The sequence below is a fragment of the Miniopterus natalensis genome, chromosome 7 (genome assembly GCF_054644295.1).
Source record: "Miniopterus natalensis isolate mMinNat1 chromosome 7, mMinNat1.hap1, whole genome shotgun sequence".
In the NCBI taxonomy this organism is placed as follows: Eukaryota; Metazoa; Chordata; class Mammalia; order Chiroptera; family Miniopteridae; genus Miniopterus; species Miniopterus natalensis.
Window position 1 is genome coordinate 65,419,944 of NC_142087.1, and position 17,924 is coordinate 65,437,867.

The following is a 17,924-nucleotide window of genomic DNA, read 5'->3' on the forward strand; positions in this document are numbered from 1 at the left end:
CTAGTCTCTTACTCTTTCAAAAGACCTTCCCAATCCGTTCTGCTGTGGTCAGCTCACCCCAAGGGGAGGCCCTCTTGGGTGGAATCTATGCTGGCTCTCTACACTTGGGGCCTTATCTGGCCCAGCAAAGCCCTTGTTTTGGACAACAAGTGCTCCTTCTTTGGCTACCATAGCAGCCCACCCTTTGGCCTAAGGCCAACGGGGCACATATAAGGTTCTCCAAGTGGTCTCCTGCGAAGCCCATTTTCCTGGCTTTTCTTTCTACCTCATATTCTGAGACAGTCACTAGAACACACACATGAATAGCACACCCAATACATGCGCACACACACACACACACACACGATAAATCTTCAGCCCTGTCAGAATAATAGAATTGATAAGCTAGTCCATTAAAAGCACATACATACACACTTGTGAATAATCAACACTTAAATAATTCTTGTTTGCAAAGCTGCGTTTCACTTCAAGTGGTTAGCAGAAACACTGAACGGAAGAATTGACAGGCCAGCTTTTTATTCCAATTTATTTAATGAGCTAAAATAAAAAATCTCTGTAGATTAGCAGCAAGATGTCTGATTAAACTGGACCGGTGACAGCGTTTCACTGGCATGTGGGTCCACCCTGCCTGCTTAGATGCGTTTTCTTGGCAGGAGCCTTGGGAGAGGTTGGGATGTTGACAAGACAGATTTGACGTCTCTTGTCTGTGGGCTCACACTTTGGAGAGAAGTGTGGCTATGAGATATGGCTAGCTTTTATCTCAGCCTGGTGCTTCATAAAAGGCAACTCTTTTCAAATAACTGGAAACGATATTCACAAAACTGAAATCTAATCAGAAAAAGAAAAATCAAAGCATTGTCTCTGCTTCACACCTGTATAGGGTGCAATGCAGGAGGTCAGTGTTTCCTGTGTTTTTTCCCCATTTTAATAACGATGTCCAGAGCTGTTTTAAAATAACAGAAATGCTTATGGAGATCTTTGTACTTGTTGCCAAGAGACGAGAACTTTATTCTATTACGCTGTAACATATCATTTAAGCACACAGGCTGACCTATTCAATCCCAAGGCACAATGCCATCAACAAGAGCCCCTCTTTATCCTCAATTTTCCATCCTGGTACCCACACCTGCCCTTTTAATGACAGCCCACCCTTCACCCCTTCTAAGTACCCAGGTCTCGGGAACCCATGAACCTCACTATATACCTTCCCAACCCAATCCAAACCTGCACCCTCATTGTTTAGTTGCAGGAAGGCACTGTTACAAGACTCCCTAGCTATTCTATTAAGTTAAACTCAGCGGAGTTGAATGACAAATCACATTTTGTTTTACTCTCACTAAATACTCTTTGTCACGGTAGCTTTTTAATTCTCATAACTCCTTCAAGCCTTTCATATCTTTGAAACTTTGGGGCAGGGGATTCACTGTTACCTTTAAGCAAGTCACTGTTCCTAACTATTACCTCTGTTCACACTCATGGCCATGTGTTCCTCCCATCCTGGGGGTCACACCCATGGCATGGTGTCTGTGCACATTTTGTCCATTTGTTAATTTTAAAGAAAACTCGATTTAGTTTTGTTAAAAGCTAAACTGCAGCACATTGAAAATTTCAAGAGTTTTTAGAGTTTATATACATTGAGTCGAATCAGGCAGAGCCAAACGGAATGTGGTTAGGTCTCCCCCCTCAGGAGCTAGGGAAGAGGGTTTTATAGCGAAGGCGCAGAAGTAGAGCAAGGAAATTATTTAATTGGCATGACTTAAGCTGTTGCCTTATTTGAAATGGTCTAGTTGGCTATTTGTGACTAGTTGGCAAGTTTCATTTTCTCAGCCACGAGTGCGTCGACTCTGACTCAGGTTTTGCTTTGCTTTCGCAGGCTGCCAAGGCATAGCGCCACCTCAGTCTAATGGCTCCTTGTTTAATTACAGTAACAGTTCCACCAAACACTTTTTTCTTCTAATAAACAATTAGTTGCAGTTAAATGAATAAAGTACTTTTTCTTTTAAAGTAAACATGAATCTAGTCTTTGAGAAAGAAGCTAGATTATAGGTGCAAATACAGCAGGGGTTGGAGGTGCTAGGCGATTCTCACTGCTGCTACAATTCCATCAGCAATACTGAAAGGTGTTTGTCCCTGAAGGGGGCATTCTGGTCTGTCTGTGTTTGGTTCAGTGCAGACTCTGCTCTTGGAAACTATTTTGTTCTCCATCAGAAAGTTCACCAGAAAAGCCTTGTCTGCTGAACAGATGGGAGAGATAGGAACTGATATGAAGGCATATGGTTTCGAGAACAGACAGGAGTAGGCATTCCAAATATTAGTACAGTTTCTTTCAGGGTTTTGGGAAAGTGACACACAAATGTCAATGGGCAAAAATAACAGATAACATTTTCAATCATCTCAAAACCTACTTGGCTAAAATCAAAATTATAAGTCAGCTGGCTTGCATTCCTAAAGCATGTGGCGCCATCTGTATTGAAAACGATGATAGGGTGAAAAAAATAGGTCGGGCCATAAAGAAACCAGATTCTTCATTCGTTTATTTAACAAATATATATTACACACTGAATATACGCCAAGCACTGCTAGAAGTGTGGAATAAAACAATAAACGAGTCCTAGTCTAAATTGAAAGGAAAGAGTTGGAACAAATCACCTGTGAACTACATATTGCATTCTACATGTCTATTTGAGGTGGGAGAGTATCAGCTGAGATACTTAAAATACAATATATATATACATACACACCTTATATAATAAAACATATATAAAACAGTATATACATATATTATACCATATATACACACATATATAAACATATAGAAATGTGAAATATATAGGGTATATATGTACATTTTGCATCTAAATGATATAACCAAGGTGTTTTATACCTTAAAGTGTTTTTTTAATCCTGCATAACAATGAAAGTTGTTCCTTTTCAAAGAAAACACCCGAGAGCAATTGTGCACACACCAGCAGGCACGCTGTTAATTAGGCTAAGAGCGATTTCAGGATAACTTTTTCAAAGATATTGAAAGAAAGGTGAAGACGACACACAGGTAGAAAACATGTAGTCCTAAGTAAGACTATACAAACACCCCTGGAGACCATATCTCCCCACTTAAAAGTTTCCTAGACACCTTGCAAAGTCATAGCTGACGTGCTCGTAACAGGCTGGCTCCTTAACAAAGGGCTGCTGCAGGTTTAATGTAACTTGGAATTCTCCTCCTTTCATCCTGAGGCCTTTGTGAGGTGCAGGTGGTTTGGGTAAAGTACCTACATTCAAAATCTTGTTCTAACCATCTGTAGCTAAACAATAAATCTTTTTTTAAAAAATGAGCATTTAAAGGAAAGCCACTAGCTGAGAATATGGCTGAAAATGGGTTTCGTCCAATATGCTTATAGTGATTAAGTCTTTCCATAAAGCATTTTTGAGTTACTGAAGATGGTACAAGTACAGAAAAGAAATTTAATGAAACCAAAATTAAGCCCCCTAGAAACAAGATAGAATGTTTCATGCTGTCCCTAAGAAGACTGTCCCACACTTGTACACTTTACTGCATCAAAGGCACAGCAGCATTTCCTGTCTCCTCCCCCTCTGAGCTGTTGTCAAGCAAGTACTGGTGAGGCAATGAAAGGATAAGAGTAGTAAATACACATATATATACACACACACACACATATGAAATACACATACAGTTAGAAAGCGCCTTGAAAGAGGAGAGGAACAAAGTTTATCCACAAATCTGGGTTTGAGGAAACCTAAAAATTTTAGAACATAGTAAATGAAACAATTTATTAAAACTAAATTAGTAAATTTCTCCACTGTGTTCTAAATATTTTTCCTACATATTATGAGCACAAAAGGGAGAGAGCAGAGTCAGGGACGAACAACAGAGTCAACCACTGGGGTAGCTTCCGCACTGTCTATAATTATCTTGTCCCCTGTAGGAATATATCCAACGTGGATTTTCCCCTAAGTTTATTCTGACTTTAATAAAAGGATAAGCCCACAATAAAAGCAGCTATATAGAAATCAAGTTGAAAGCTGAGATTGTTTTAGAAAAATAATTGAAATTGCAAAGAGATCATTGAAATTGAGGAAATACAAATGTCTTTTCTACAAGAAGACTAATAAGAGGAAAAAAATGTCTCACTTGATATCTTAAATTCTGGAGCAAATGACCCAGAGCAAAGGAGTCTAGGAACTTAAAGACATCCCGGATGGAGAATGGTTATGGGTAGTGTATTGGCTACCAGAGGCCTCTGACAAAAAAAAGAAAGTTTACTTAGAGAGTACATTCATCATAAAAGGTATTAATCCCACCATTCCTCCATTCCATAATAGATATAACTAGTTCCTGCTTTTTTTTCTGGTAAGCCTGGACATAGGCTGAGAAGTTCCTGCTACAACTCTGAGCCCAGCAAAGTTAGTACTAAAGATGAAACTGGCCACCTCTGCTCTAAAATTTAAAGAGATTTTAACTGATGCCTGGTTGCTGTATTGCTTTAATCTTGCTTCAAAGAGAATAACTTTTGGAGCTATTGATGAAAATACATCAATATAGATTATGAGGACTACTTATATTTACTCTTTTAGTAGGAGTTCTACTTTTCTGGAAAAGCAATATAAAAATTAGATCAGGTTTTTTGTTATTTTTTTAAATAAACTTTTTTGAAGAACAGTTTTTGGTTCCCAGCAAAACTGAGCATAAAGAACAAGAGTTCCCTCACCTCCCACACATACAACCTCCCCCACTATGGACATCCTAAACCACAGTGATACATTTGCTAAAAACAATGAATATACACTGATGCATCATTATCACTCAAAGTCCATAGTTTACATCAGAGTTACCTCTTGCTGTTGTACTTTCTATGGGTTTTGACAAAGATGTATCCACCATAACAGTATCGTCCAGAAAATTTCCACTACCCTAAAAATCTCTGGGCTCAACCTGTGCATTCCTCCTTCCCCCCAACTTCCGTCAACCACTAATACTAATTTTTATACTGTCTCCATAGTTTTGTCTTTGCCAGAATGTCATATACATGGAATCATACAGTATGTAGCCTTTTTAGGTTGGCTTCTTCAGTTAGTTATATTCATTGAAGTATCTTCCATGTCTATTCATAGTTTGATAGCTCATTTCTCTTTAGTGCTGAATAATATTCCATTATCTGGATCTACCACAGTTTACCTATTTACCTACTGAAAGACATTTTGGTTGTTTACATGTTAATTGTTCATTGTTATTTATAGAGCTCCTGTAGATAAAACTCACAGAAGTGTGCCCACGCCTATTGTTGGGTCCCCCTGGAGGTTTGTTTTTTAAAAATGTATCTTTGTTGTTGAAAGTATTACAGATGTCCCCTTTTTCCCCCATTGACCCCTTCCACCCTGCACCCACTCCTCGCGCCAGGCCTTCAAAGTTGTCCACTCTGAGCCCCAAGGAATTCCAATTACATTTCAGGTTTTCCTACCAGGCACTGTTTCCTGCAAAGGTTTCTACTCTGGTGAGTTGTAATTCTTTGTATTCACCTACTAGTGTCTCCAATTTTGGGAGTATTCCATGATCTCAGTTCTCAGACAGATCTAAGAGTTGTTGATTTTTTAGTTTGTTCAAGTTACTGTATTGTTAGGACAGAGTGTCAGCTTCTCGGGTTTTCTATGCCAGATCAGAAACTGCATGTCTGTTATTTTAAACCTCAATGCTTAGTGATCTAAGCAAGGATTTGGGAACTAAAGAGGCAATGCTGTGCTCTGAGCAGATTCATATGAGAAGCTACCATAAACACAAACATTATACCTGGCAGAAACTAGCCAACTTCCAGAAACTGTCTTAAATTCTAAATGTATTTTAATAACAAATTTTACAGTAAACTTTAAGTTTGTAGCTCCTTCTCCTCTTTGCAATACTTTTCCCTGAAGTACCTTTTTCCTCATAGTTCTGACACCCACACTGGACAAGGCTGGCAGAACTGATGTATGATTTACTATTTATACCAAAATACCATTGGGCTCTACAAGCATTGGTCTCTTTGTGACTGGTCACATCCCATTTATAGATTCAATAAGGTCTTTTCTGACGTCTTCTAGATCTAGAATGGTGTTTAAGAACAAGAACTCTGGAGCCAATTCAAATCCCAGTTCTACCACTTACCAGTAATTTGGGCAAGTTCTTTATCTCTTTTTGCCTCAGCTAAATAGGAATGATAATAATATTATATATATCATGGGTTTGTGAAATTAAATGAGTTAAGACATATGAAGCTCCAGAACAATGCCTGGCACAAAGTAAGTTTTATAGTAAGTATTATATAGTGTTAACTCTGATGAGATATTTCTAATAAACCATACCAGAGGCATGGGATTCTGGTGGACTAGGAAGGAGGTGTGGTAATGCCTGAGATATTGATCCCTCAGCCTTTGGGGTGGTGATCAGGGACCCAGAAAAATCACCTCTGGCCAAAAGGAACCAGGTATGCCATTAAAATAATTTGAAATTTCTATGTGTGTCAAGATGTGAAAGGGGTTTGGGAAGCACTACATTTTTCTGTTTCCCATTAGGATACTGTACATTATTATAGACCATAATATCTTTTCTATTCTATTTCATTTTACTGTAAAGAAAATATCTGGGGAAATCGCCTCTGACTTTTTCATTCTAACACGCCATTATAGAGAGCCTCTGTGCTGATTACCCAACCATGGCTTTCAAAAGCTGAGTAATTTTACACTGAACTATTTATGTTCCTTCCTTAGGGTTTGGTTTTTTTGTGGGGGAATGGCACTGAAATTAATCATGTGTCATTTTAGTCAGACTCTAGAGCATTTATATTTATTCCAGAAAATTCTTCTGTCTGCCTCCTCAAATGGCATGTACCTGGTAAGTGCTGCTGTAAGTCAATTGGACAGTATATACACCGACCCCTTCAAGAACCAGGTGATTCACACTTCAGATGTCTTGAGTTTAAAGTTGACTTCCTGAGGCCTGTGTGAAGTTGCAGGGCCTGGCTAGGTGGCCTGACTGGGTAGGAATTGCCCATACTCTGCGCTCAGAATAACCATGGCACCACCTACAAGAGGCCTACATGTACTATGCTCCCTTCATGTTGCTTAGCACTTTTCTTTCCTATTACATTTTATAAACAGATAGGGGAGCTTTACCAGGGTCAAATTATTTGAGTAATTTATTCCACATATCTCTTTGAAGGAAACAAATTTTAAGCTTTTCTCAAACTTGGAACTATTTTCATCACCAAAATGTATGCATATACATTTTTGAGTCTTATAAATTATGTTTATTAAGATAGTTTTCTAGTTTATGAGCAACTACACCAGATAATAGAATCTTTTCTACTTGTAAATAGCCCAAGAATGTGATCAATATTGTCATGTTGCTTAACTGTTAGTATAGTTTTGAAAAAGGAAGCATTTCATTCAGGGGGAAAAGTGGAAAGGGAGAAGCAATTTCTAAATGTTGTTGATCTTGTTACCCAGAGGATGAATATACTAAGAAGTTCAAGAGTTACTTGGTAAACACACACCTCAAAAAAATCCAGAAGATTTTTTTAAAACTAAGTATTATATAAGGTAGGTCATTTAAAGCCAGCTCAGCCTAACTCCACTGTAATGCTTTTAGTCCTGCTTTGGTGCCCATTCTGAGGCCTTTTTTGGGATCTCAATTTCCCCATCTGTAAAATTAGGATATGCTTTAAATGGAACTCAGACCCCTACCTGTCAACCCAGAATTCTACATCTAGTGAAAATATGCTTCAGGAATTAAAGGGAACATTTTGCAATGATAGATATGCTTTATATCATGATTGTGGTATGGTTACCTACAACTGGGTACACTTATCAAAACTCATCGAATGATATACCTAAAGTAAGCCAATTTTATTTTATGTAAATTATATATTAATGCTGACCCAAACCAAAAAAAAAACCACACACACAAAAATGAAATGAGGCTATAAGAGTTAGCATAATGGTTATAACTGGTGATAAACAGAGGCCTCTAAGGTTCTGATTATGTTGTTGACTTTTATGTTTATTTTAGAATAATTTATTAACATGTACATTTAGGGTTTCATTTTAAAAATTAAAAAAGAAAAAGAGGCACTGCAAAGAAAATCTGGCTTTTCACTTAAGAGATGGTTATAACCCTCCAAATATCCTCACAGCAAAATTAATTTTAGTGTATCTTTTTAATGCATGTATATTATATCATAATATAATTTTTAAAGTGTAAAAGATCTGGGGAAATCATGATCAATAGAATTAATTTATCTCAGAAGAGAAGCAATATGTTTTAAAAATTCCTATCTAGTATGATTGAAGGAGCTTGGGGGGAAAAATTCAAGCCTCATAATGATGGTCAGATTCCTAATAAGCAAAGGCTTTCTAAGTTGTAATAAACTAGTAAATGTTACTTTCAAATTCTTTGCACATGCTCAATTGAGAATGGAATGGATGGAGGAGTTGACAAAAGCTTCACTGACTCATTTTCAGGACATAAGTGACTGAGCCCTAGCATTATCCATGCAATCTGTTTCCCAGGAAACCCGTTTTACCCAGAGTTCAAGTGGAGATTCCTCTGGGAAGAAAAGGTTGATGGTTCGTAATATTTTTCTAAAGAAACTAAAACTTATAACTACCTATATGATTTCTTCCATGTGGCAGCTTTAGTTACATTCCACTTGTTTGGCAAACAAACAAATCATTTTAGCAACTTCTTACAGTGTTCAGAACTAGACTCAACCATATGGAAGCAGATGACAGCCATCTAGGGCTGTGCTGACCTCCCCTCAGGTTTTCCCAAATGTTTCTCCCCCCTCTTGATGAACCTGCAGAGTTAACATTAAATGCTTCATTCCGTTCACTTTAGTTCAACATCAGTCTTTTTTATTGACGTCTAGATGTAGTTGTAAATACCAGACCCAGCCTTGCTCTATTCCTCTCTATCATTTCTTTTACACAAAAGGGGCCGATTCTGGTCTCCACCTTGCTCCCTTTCTGTTCCCAATGCCAACAGTGACCCTCAAGAGGCAGGTTTCATTTGCTCACCTTGGGCCCTTTGCTGTGAGTTGCAGCATCAAGTCACCTGTTCTGCATCCCAATGTGACATTTGCCCAGTACATATAGCTGGGTGTCCACCTCAAGGTTTTTATTTAATAGTCCATCAACTACTCCAGATTCTTTGCTAAAATTATGGCCAAAATCCTGACATCAGATGAAGGACGAAGTTTTAGTGTGATTTCTGTGCAGTACATTTCTGTGCACTACAGTCCTCAGACCTGGGCATCCAGGGCTCCTGCCCTTGGCTTTCCTCTTTAAACTGTAAGTGTGCTCCACCCTGCAGCACCAGCAGCACCTGGGTGCCTGTTATAAATGCATCCTGAATCAGAATGTCTACATCCACGGGTAAGCCCAGGAATCTTGTTTCAACACCAGGTAACGTGCACACACATTCAAGTTTGAAAAGCATCGCTTTAGGGGGCAACTGGTCTGCTCCACTATGCTCCTCACCATAAAATGCCAAGTCCACGGGGGAAGTGCCCACCTAGAGCCTGTGTCCCCCTTTGAGGTGAAGCTCCCAGTACCTACTCCCACTCCTAGGATAGAGGAAATTCATGCCCAAGTCATGCTCTCTGCCCTCCCCACAGCCAGGTGCAATGGCAACTTCCCAAAGGGGTCTACTTCCAGGGCCTGCTTGGACTTACTCTTGAGTCCATAGGTCTGAGGCTGTCAAGGCCAATAGAAGGATGATGGAGGGGCAGCTCTTTGAGAAGGTGAGAGCGAAACAAGGACTTGGGAGCTGCACTGTCCACGTGCAGAGGCAGGAGTTGGCTGTGGTGCAGGATGGGGCTGAAGGAGCCAGAGAGGAGAAAAAGCTTCCAGTTGTACCTCTCCCAGGGCTACCAGCGAAGGCCTGCCTTGTTTCTGTAGCTTGTCCACCAGGAGGAGGGTATTGGCGGTTTCCTCTCCTTTCTCACACCTTTCATCTGACTCCCCAGTGAGTGCCAAGTTTGAGGATGGTTTTGGAGCTTTCACTGTATGTTAAAAGGTTAGTATCCTAAGGTTTCAGTAGTTCGCTTCTCTGCCGTTGCCCAAGGCCAGGAGTATTTAAGAAGCAGGCAGACACTGCTTCAGTCATGGGAAGCTCTCTCTCCAGCCCATCTCTGCACAGCTGGCTTTCTCTCCTTTATCTGGGCCCCCTTGTTTGTACTCTTATTGCTCATGCTCACACACACACACACACGCACACACACCCAGGCTGGGTGTGACCTGCACCCTCCCTCTACTCTAGCACCGTCCTTCTGCTCTTTAGCACAACCAGTGGTCAAATGTTAGGAGGATAGTCCTTGCACAGTTCTAGGGGGTGTCACCCCCACCCCAAGCTTTTGCTTTCTGTCCTACCCATAGCCTGGTGAAACAGCCAGGAGGCATGTGAGAGCTCAGCCCTCACCTGCCTGAGTCCGGTGGCCGGCCAGCTCTCTCCTATTTCATTACAAAGTAGTAAAGAGCAGGGAACTGGAGCCAGACTGCCTGGATTCAAAGCCAGCTCCGCCATTAACAAGCTGTGTAACCGTGGGTGACTCTCCGAAGTGTTTTGTGCCTACATTTTCCTCATCTGTATAACCAGGATAATGTAGTACTTAACTATATGATCACTGTGAATCAAAATATGAATACATAATATATGAGTTAATAAAAGTAAATCACGTAAAACTGTGCCAAGATGCATCAAATGCTATTTAAGCGTTAGCTATAAATATTATTATAAGATGTAAAATTCAGGCTGGTCTTTTGGATGAAAATAGAGCAGGCCTTCTGGCCTAATAGGATTCCCAGCTCCTTAGGGTTTTCTGGGCATTGGAAAAACAAGGGATATGTTCACATTATCCAGATTAATTCACTGCATAGGAGGGCTTTAAGCCAAAGCACCATTTGCTTATACATTAACAGTACATATTAGTTATGTGTGTACTATGTCCCAGGCCCCATTGTTTGTTCTTAGGGTGTCGTAATGAACAAGGCAGAGGCCCTGCCCCCATGGAACTGACATTCCTGCACAGAACAGTGCATGTCTGCTGGCTGTGCCTTCGTTCACTCCCTGGGAAGAGAAGTCAAAAGCAGGGCTCCATTAGCCCGCACTTCTGGGCCAAATATATTTTAATACCATCTTCTAAAAATACCCCAATAATATCATTATGATTTTTATTTTCCACCTCTTTAGATTCCTTCCACCTTGTTCTTGTCCTCTTATACTGACTTCTTATTTAAACTGGAGCTTCTTTCAACTTTTAGTTATTTGTCTGTGAACTACACTGGAAGAAGTTAGGATATGGACTTCGAATCCTGGCTCCACCATTTAATTGTGTGGCTTTATTAGATTGCTATTGCTGCTATAACAAATAACCACATGGTAGTGGCTGAAAACACAGTTTTACTAACTTTAAGTTCTGGAGCTAGAAGTCCAATCTGCTCCCACTGAGCTAAAAATCAAGGTGTGAGCAGGGCTGACCCCCTCTGTGAAGGTCCAGCAGCAAAGCATCTTCAAATCTCTCTGCTACTCTGACCCCCCCTTTTACCTTCCTCTTCAAAGGATCCTTATACTACACTGTGTCCACCCAGATAACCCAATATAATCTCCTTATCTTAAGGTCCATTGATTGGCAGCCTTAATTCCATCTGCAACCTGAATTCTCCTTTGCCGTGTCATACAACATGTTCACAGGTTTAAGGGATTAGGATGTGGACATCTTTAAGAGGCTATTATTTTGTCTAACACAGTGGCCTGCAGCAAGTTTCCTAATCTCACTGAGACTTGGTTTCTTCCTCTATAAAACAGGGATTATAATACATTACTAGGAGAGATAGTAGACATAGTGTAAACATTTTTAAAAATCATAGCTATTTAGCTATTTGTCTGACACACTGAGCTCACTTCCTTCAGCACCTACAGGTAAAATTGCCTGTCCTCTCCCCACTCAGATGTGATCTACTTCCCAAAGACACACTGCAAAGAACTAATGACGGCCCTCACAACATTATATGGTCCTTTAAGGACAGAATCAGAGATAAAAGACTAAGAGGTACTCATTAGGTTTTAACAGTCATTTATATAAATGACTGCTTAGTATAAATTGGGTTTCATGAAATCATTTCCTGAGAATGATTATCAGAGAGGTGAAGGAAATGGAAAATGAAGGCCCTAAAACCTTCCTTTCTTCACAATTGCCAAAAGGTGGTCTTGGTGACCACTTTTTTTTGGGGGGGGGGGGCAGCGAGTCCCATAAGTACAAAATGATCTTCCTTGTCAGGTTTCAAGTTATTTAATTCCTTAATCATTCACAATGTCCCATTAATGAATACAATCTTTGTGGTCATAGTGCAAAGTACATCTTACTTCATATTGGATTCCAGTTTTATAAGAAAAAGAATGGTGCTTATTTTGATTAACCTAACATTTTTAAAACAAGTAAAAAGTAGACATCATGAAATAGACAATAATTTTCTACTCAGAACTCATATTTCTGACATTCTGATGGTTGGATGCAAAAAGAATAAAATTTGATGGTAGAAGGAAAGACTTTTGCTTCATTGCAAATGGCTCTTTTCATGATATGGAATGGGAGGTGCTCTCCACAGCGATTGAGGTGAATATGTGTCATTCTTTCTGAACGTGTTCCTGAACATTCTGTCATTTTTCCAGCATCTTTTTTTTTAATTAAATATATCTTTGATTTCAGAGAGAGGAAAGGAGAGGGAGAGATAGAAACATCAATGATGAGAGAGTCATTGATTGAGCCCGCAACCCGGGCATGTGCCCTGACCGGGAATCGAACCCCGATCGCCTGGATCCCAGGTCAACGCTCAACCGCTGAGCCACGTCCAGCCGGGCTTTCCAGCATCTTAATCACTTCCTATGTTTGGAAAATTCTCTACCTATTGAGCCAGGGTGGAGGGCAAAAGCCTCCTCCCCCTGCAGCAGCTGAAGCAGCAAGATATCGCTCTCCCAGAGTCCTTTGCAGCTAGGGCATGGCCATATAAACCAGGCTCCACCAATCAGAGCACTTGCTATCCCACTAATTAGAAACAAATGACCATCAGTGCCCACACATGCTCATCTGTCAATTTTCTTAGCATTCATGTAGCTTCAAAATACCCAAACCAACTTGGAATCTGGAAGAGCAAAGTGTTACCTTCAAAACTTATACATTGACTTTAGAGATCATTATCTCTAATTTATCCTAAAATCTATTCCTATGAATTCATTCTTCTTCTCATAGAAATACTCCGATTACTCTACCTTTTAAACTTTAAACTGATGAACACCACTGACAAAATAATACAGGCAAGGCCACAGTGACTCTACGTTTAATAAGTTTTTTATGAAAATATTGTGAAAGGTTTTAGAAAGTCTAAATGTATTTTATCAGTGTGTTCTCTTTTATCTGCATGCATATTTATTCCCTTGTAGAACTCTGGAAGATCAAAAAACAGTCCCAGTTTGAGAGGGGAAATAATTTCAGTGCTGAAGAAAGAGCCCTAGGCAGTTCCTCCACAGCACTGAAAATGAAGGTGGAATAAAATTAAATAGAAAGTCCCTTCCCATGGCATGATCCCAACAACTCTGAATACTCTTTTGCAACTTGAACCAGAAATGTGTTTGAACATATTAAACAAGAAAGAAAGAAAAATTGGTGGGAGGGGGAAAAAAAATAGAGTGGTACTTACTCTGGGGTGAGAGCAGAGTGATTTTATTAGGTAAATATGAAAAAATTCATGCCTCATCTTCAAAAGTGTTTTCAAAGGAATTTTTAGATCAGAAAAGTCATATTATATACAACTTCCATCCATATTGTAAATAAGATTTTTAATAGTTATGAGATTATCCCAAAATTTTATAAGAGAAAACACAAGTTGTAGAATATTGTAAGAAACTGAACCCAAACCTTAAATGTTGGCAGAACAATAAATGTTTCTAGGTAGCCGACATTGTTATAGGACATTACAGGACTTCCAACTCCTGAGTGCTTTGTGGAGCCAAAATATCCCATGGCAAACATAGTGAACAATAAAATAAAACAGGATCAATACCCCTGAGTAAAATTCACCTTTGGGCAAGAAGTATTAGGGCAGAATTTAAGTATCAGAGTATCCTTCTCTAGTTAATTAAATGTAGTCTGGAGGATTTGCAGTTCACTTCCATTAATATCTATGTAAAGTCAAAATGTCTTTTAAATTAAGAACCAGCTCTAATTGCCTATAATGCTTGTGCAATACCTTTGACTGAGGATGTCCAAGGACATGAAGTTGAACAATTCATATGCCATGTTTATTAAATTGCTTGAGAATGATGTTAACATAACAGAGTAAGACTGTCTATTCCCATAAGACAATCCAAGAGGTCAAAAGACTACATCACAAGTTTTCATAATTAATCCTGATACCATGTTTGTACACAGTCTATGCTCATTCTGACAATCATTTATGGTTTTAAGTAGAGATGAGACCATGGAAGTCAATTGTATTTGTTCACACCAATGAATAACTGAACTGATTACCTACTCACATGACAAAACATACAAAAAATAAACAAAATCTGTGTTTTTCAAACATAACTGATGGCCTCTAACACCAGGTTGCATCAAGTCCTGTAGACAGCAGGTACACAAAGTATATTGATTTGAATGTTAAAACAAAAGAATCAAATAATTCAAGATGATGCAAAATTTCATGCTAAAATGCTTGGTATACACCGTAGTTCTCAAAGGGGGCAGCCCAGAGCTGCAGTAGCAGCAGCATCACTTGGAAATTTATTAGAAATGCAAATTCTCAGACCCCACTTCATTCCAAACAGATGAATCTCTGGGGCGGGACCCAGCAATTTCTGTTTTAATAAGCCCTGTAGGCGATTCTGATGCACACTAAAGGTTGAGAACCACTGGCTTGAACTATAGATGCTAACACACCTAGTACACTACAGCTTAGCCAGGCACCTGGGTCATATCTGCGCTGTCACTGTTCTCTAGCACTTCCCACATCAGAGAACTGAGTACAGAGCATAGGATATCAATTGGGTGCGAGAGCGTAGGCCTCTGCTACTGTCACCTTTCTTCCCTATCTATAAACATTCTGACTTTTCAAATGTGGCTCAGATGAAAGTGGCAAGAAAACAGGATAAATAGTCAACTCGGGGCCTGTTGTTGACAAGAGAATGACGTGAAAGTGCAGAGAAGCTAACACAGCATCCATACTTCAGTCCAAAGGGAGATTCATTTTCAGCTCATTTTGTCTGACAACAGAAACAAGTTTTCAAAACTACCTCCCTGACCAAAGCAGAGGAAATACCACACATGGGAGCAGAAAGCAAACGAAGACAGAGTGTGAGGATTATACAAATAGAACAGAAAATCCTTCCCCGGGAAGGAAGGCTGGAGACAGATCTCTTTATGGTCTATTGTATTACTGTTTTTCCCACAGGCAGTGCTCCCCAAGGAACAGGACTCACCATGCCCACCCCCTGTCACTAGCTTGCCACGAGATTCTAAAATTTCAAAACAGAGCTCATCAGACTTGAGTGCCTACAATTGGTCAGTTCCACACTTATTTGTGAGCCAGTAGAGAAAGATTAATATGAGCCAGGCCCCATCCCAAGAGAACTGTCAGAATCCCACTCCTCTCCCAATAACTCACCACCTCCCTGGGCCACAGGCCTCCTGGCTCACCCCATATGTCTCCTTCACATCACAGCCACCTTTGTTTCTCCAGAATCCACCTGAGGACTGGGACTTTAAGCTCCCTTTTCTTGATTTAGATTAGCTAGTCTCTATATAAGCAGCCCTCTATGTCCCTTTTCGGAATTTGCCCTCCCCCACTCTGCCAACAAAGCCAGCCATCTTCCTTTCCCCCAGAACTTCCCTATTTTCTATTATAGCTGTTGAAACAGAGAACTTGGGAGTTAGATAAGCTGACGTTTGCTATAGAATTTAATATGGAATGGCATGAACCAGTCAAGTCACAAAAGGGTGGTGCTTGCACCCCACTCTTTAGCCCAGATTCAGACAACCCAGTACACGGCACAAAGAGAAGGGCCTCTAACAGGATTTACCCAAATCTGACTGTGAATTAGAATTATTTATGCAGGCGTATGATTCCTCCACTAGGCTAAACATGCGATAAGGGGAATTTTATCTTATTTGTCTGTATCCTTAACAGGACCTAGCATGAAGCTTTATTTATATACTTAAACAGTTTGCTAAATGAAATAGTAGGTGGCACAAAAGACCAAAATGGATTAGCTGTGCAAACGTGTTAATCTATCGGTGCAGGTGGTGAATTCCACTCCAAATGGCTGAGCGGCAACACTTAGCAACGGAGCAAAATGGACACTGTACTACCATTTGTTCACAAACACTCTCCAGGGTTAACTGGAACCACCTGGTTATTTTTTGCTCCCTCCCCAACGTTCTGTTTTATATCCCACAGACCATGTCTTTGGCTTAGCTGCCTGAGCTTCCCATCTGGAAATGAGGCAACTCTTGCTGGCCCCTTCACGGGCATCTAGAGCCTTGATAAGGTTCCGTACGCACACACAGCACCATGTTCATTTCCTGCTCGTCAGTGGAAAGCGAGTCAACACCCCCTCCTTCACACTCCTCCAAGTAACTTGACTGCCAATGGCTGTCCTGGAAAGCTGTGCCCTGAAAGAGTTAAAGTGCCTCCTTTTAAACACAGCCATAGAGGAGCAGATGGCGCATTTGCTCACTGAGAAGTTGTTCTCACTTGGGTCTAAATTTCCTCCCTCCACCTGGCATTCCAGACAGCTGTGGCAGCTCCATCTGCCCACCTTGAATTCATCGGGTGAATGCTCCATTTCCTTAATTGAGGTTAAGCTAACCCAAGTAATCAAAGACAGGGATGGAATGTTCCCTGTCATAATCATGCCTCTGATTATATACCAACAACCATTCCCGCACTCATAAGCTGCACTTTAATACATGAAAAGCTGAGCACAGTGGATGAAGAGGTAGGTAAAAATGACAGGCAGGCCACTTTTCAAGGACTCATGGGCTGGCGGCAGATGTCATTCTTGCTCTTTAAAGTAGACTCCTTGGGAAACTCCCACTCACCCTCTAGAACTTCAACAGGTAACAGCTCCCAGAGCCTGCCTGGGAAATCCCATACCACCCTCACCTGCAAGTCTTGGGGAAGGTATAACCTGCCTTGCCCTGGGAGAGATCTCAGGGACCCTATTGCCATATGAGAGCCCCTCTGGGCGACAGCTGATGCTGGGCCTCCAGATCTTTCCATTAGCCCTACATTCATTTATTGAGTGCTCCACTGATCTGGGCTTTGGTCATACAATGGAATATAAGATTGACAAAGTCCCTGCTCTCGTGGTACTTACATTTCAGTGGAGAGACAGATAATTAACAGGTGCACAAAAGATAAATTTGACAGTTCAATTGGTGAATAGAATTCTGAAGAATGCAGATTAATGTGGTGCCAACGACAGGCTAGTGGACGTGGGAGTTCTGAAGGGAAGCATGGTCCAGTGGGCAGCTGGATAATAGGTTCAGTAGGAAAAATTAGGACAATCCTAACCTGAGGCCTATGGCTCCCTAAGCAAATGCAGTTTTGGAAAAATATTTTGCTTCTTTGGTCATCAGAGTTTCCCTTAAATTTGCTGAAAACATGATGGTAGGTCATACAGATATAGCTGGCTAGTATAAATAAGCCTTTCTCATTTTCAAACACCCATGGAATAATAAAATTAGTATACAGGTTAATCCAAAATGAAAAAAAAAAAAAAAAAATAGAGCAACATTCTCCAACCAAACTGAAAAATAAAGGAAAGGAAAAAAAAGACATGACTTATTTTGTCTCTTAGAAGAGGTAAGAAACTAGATAAA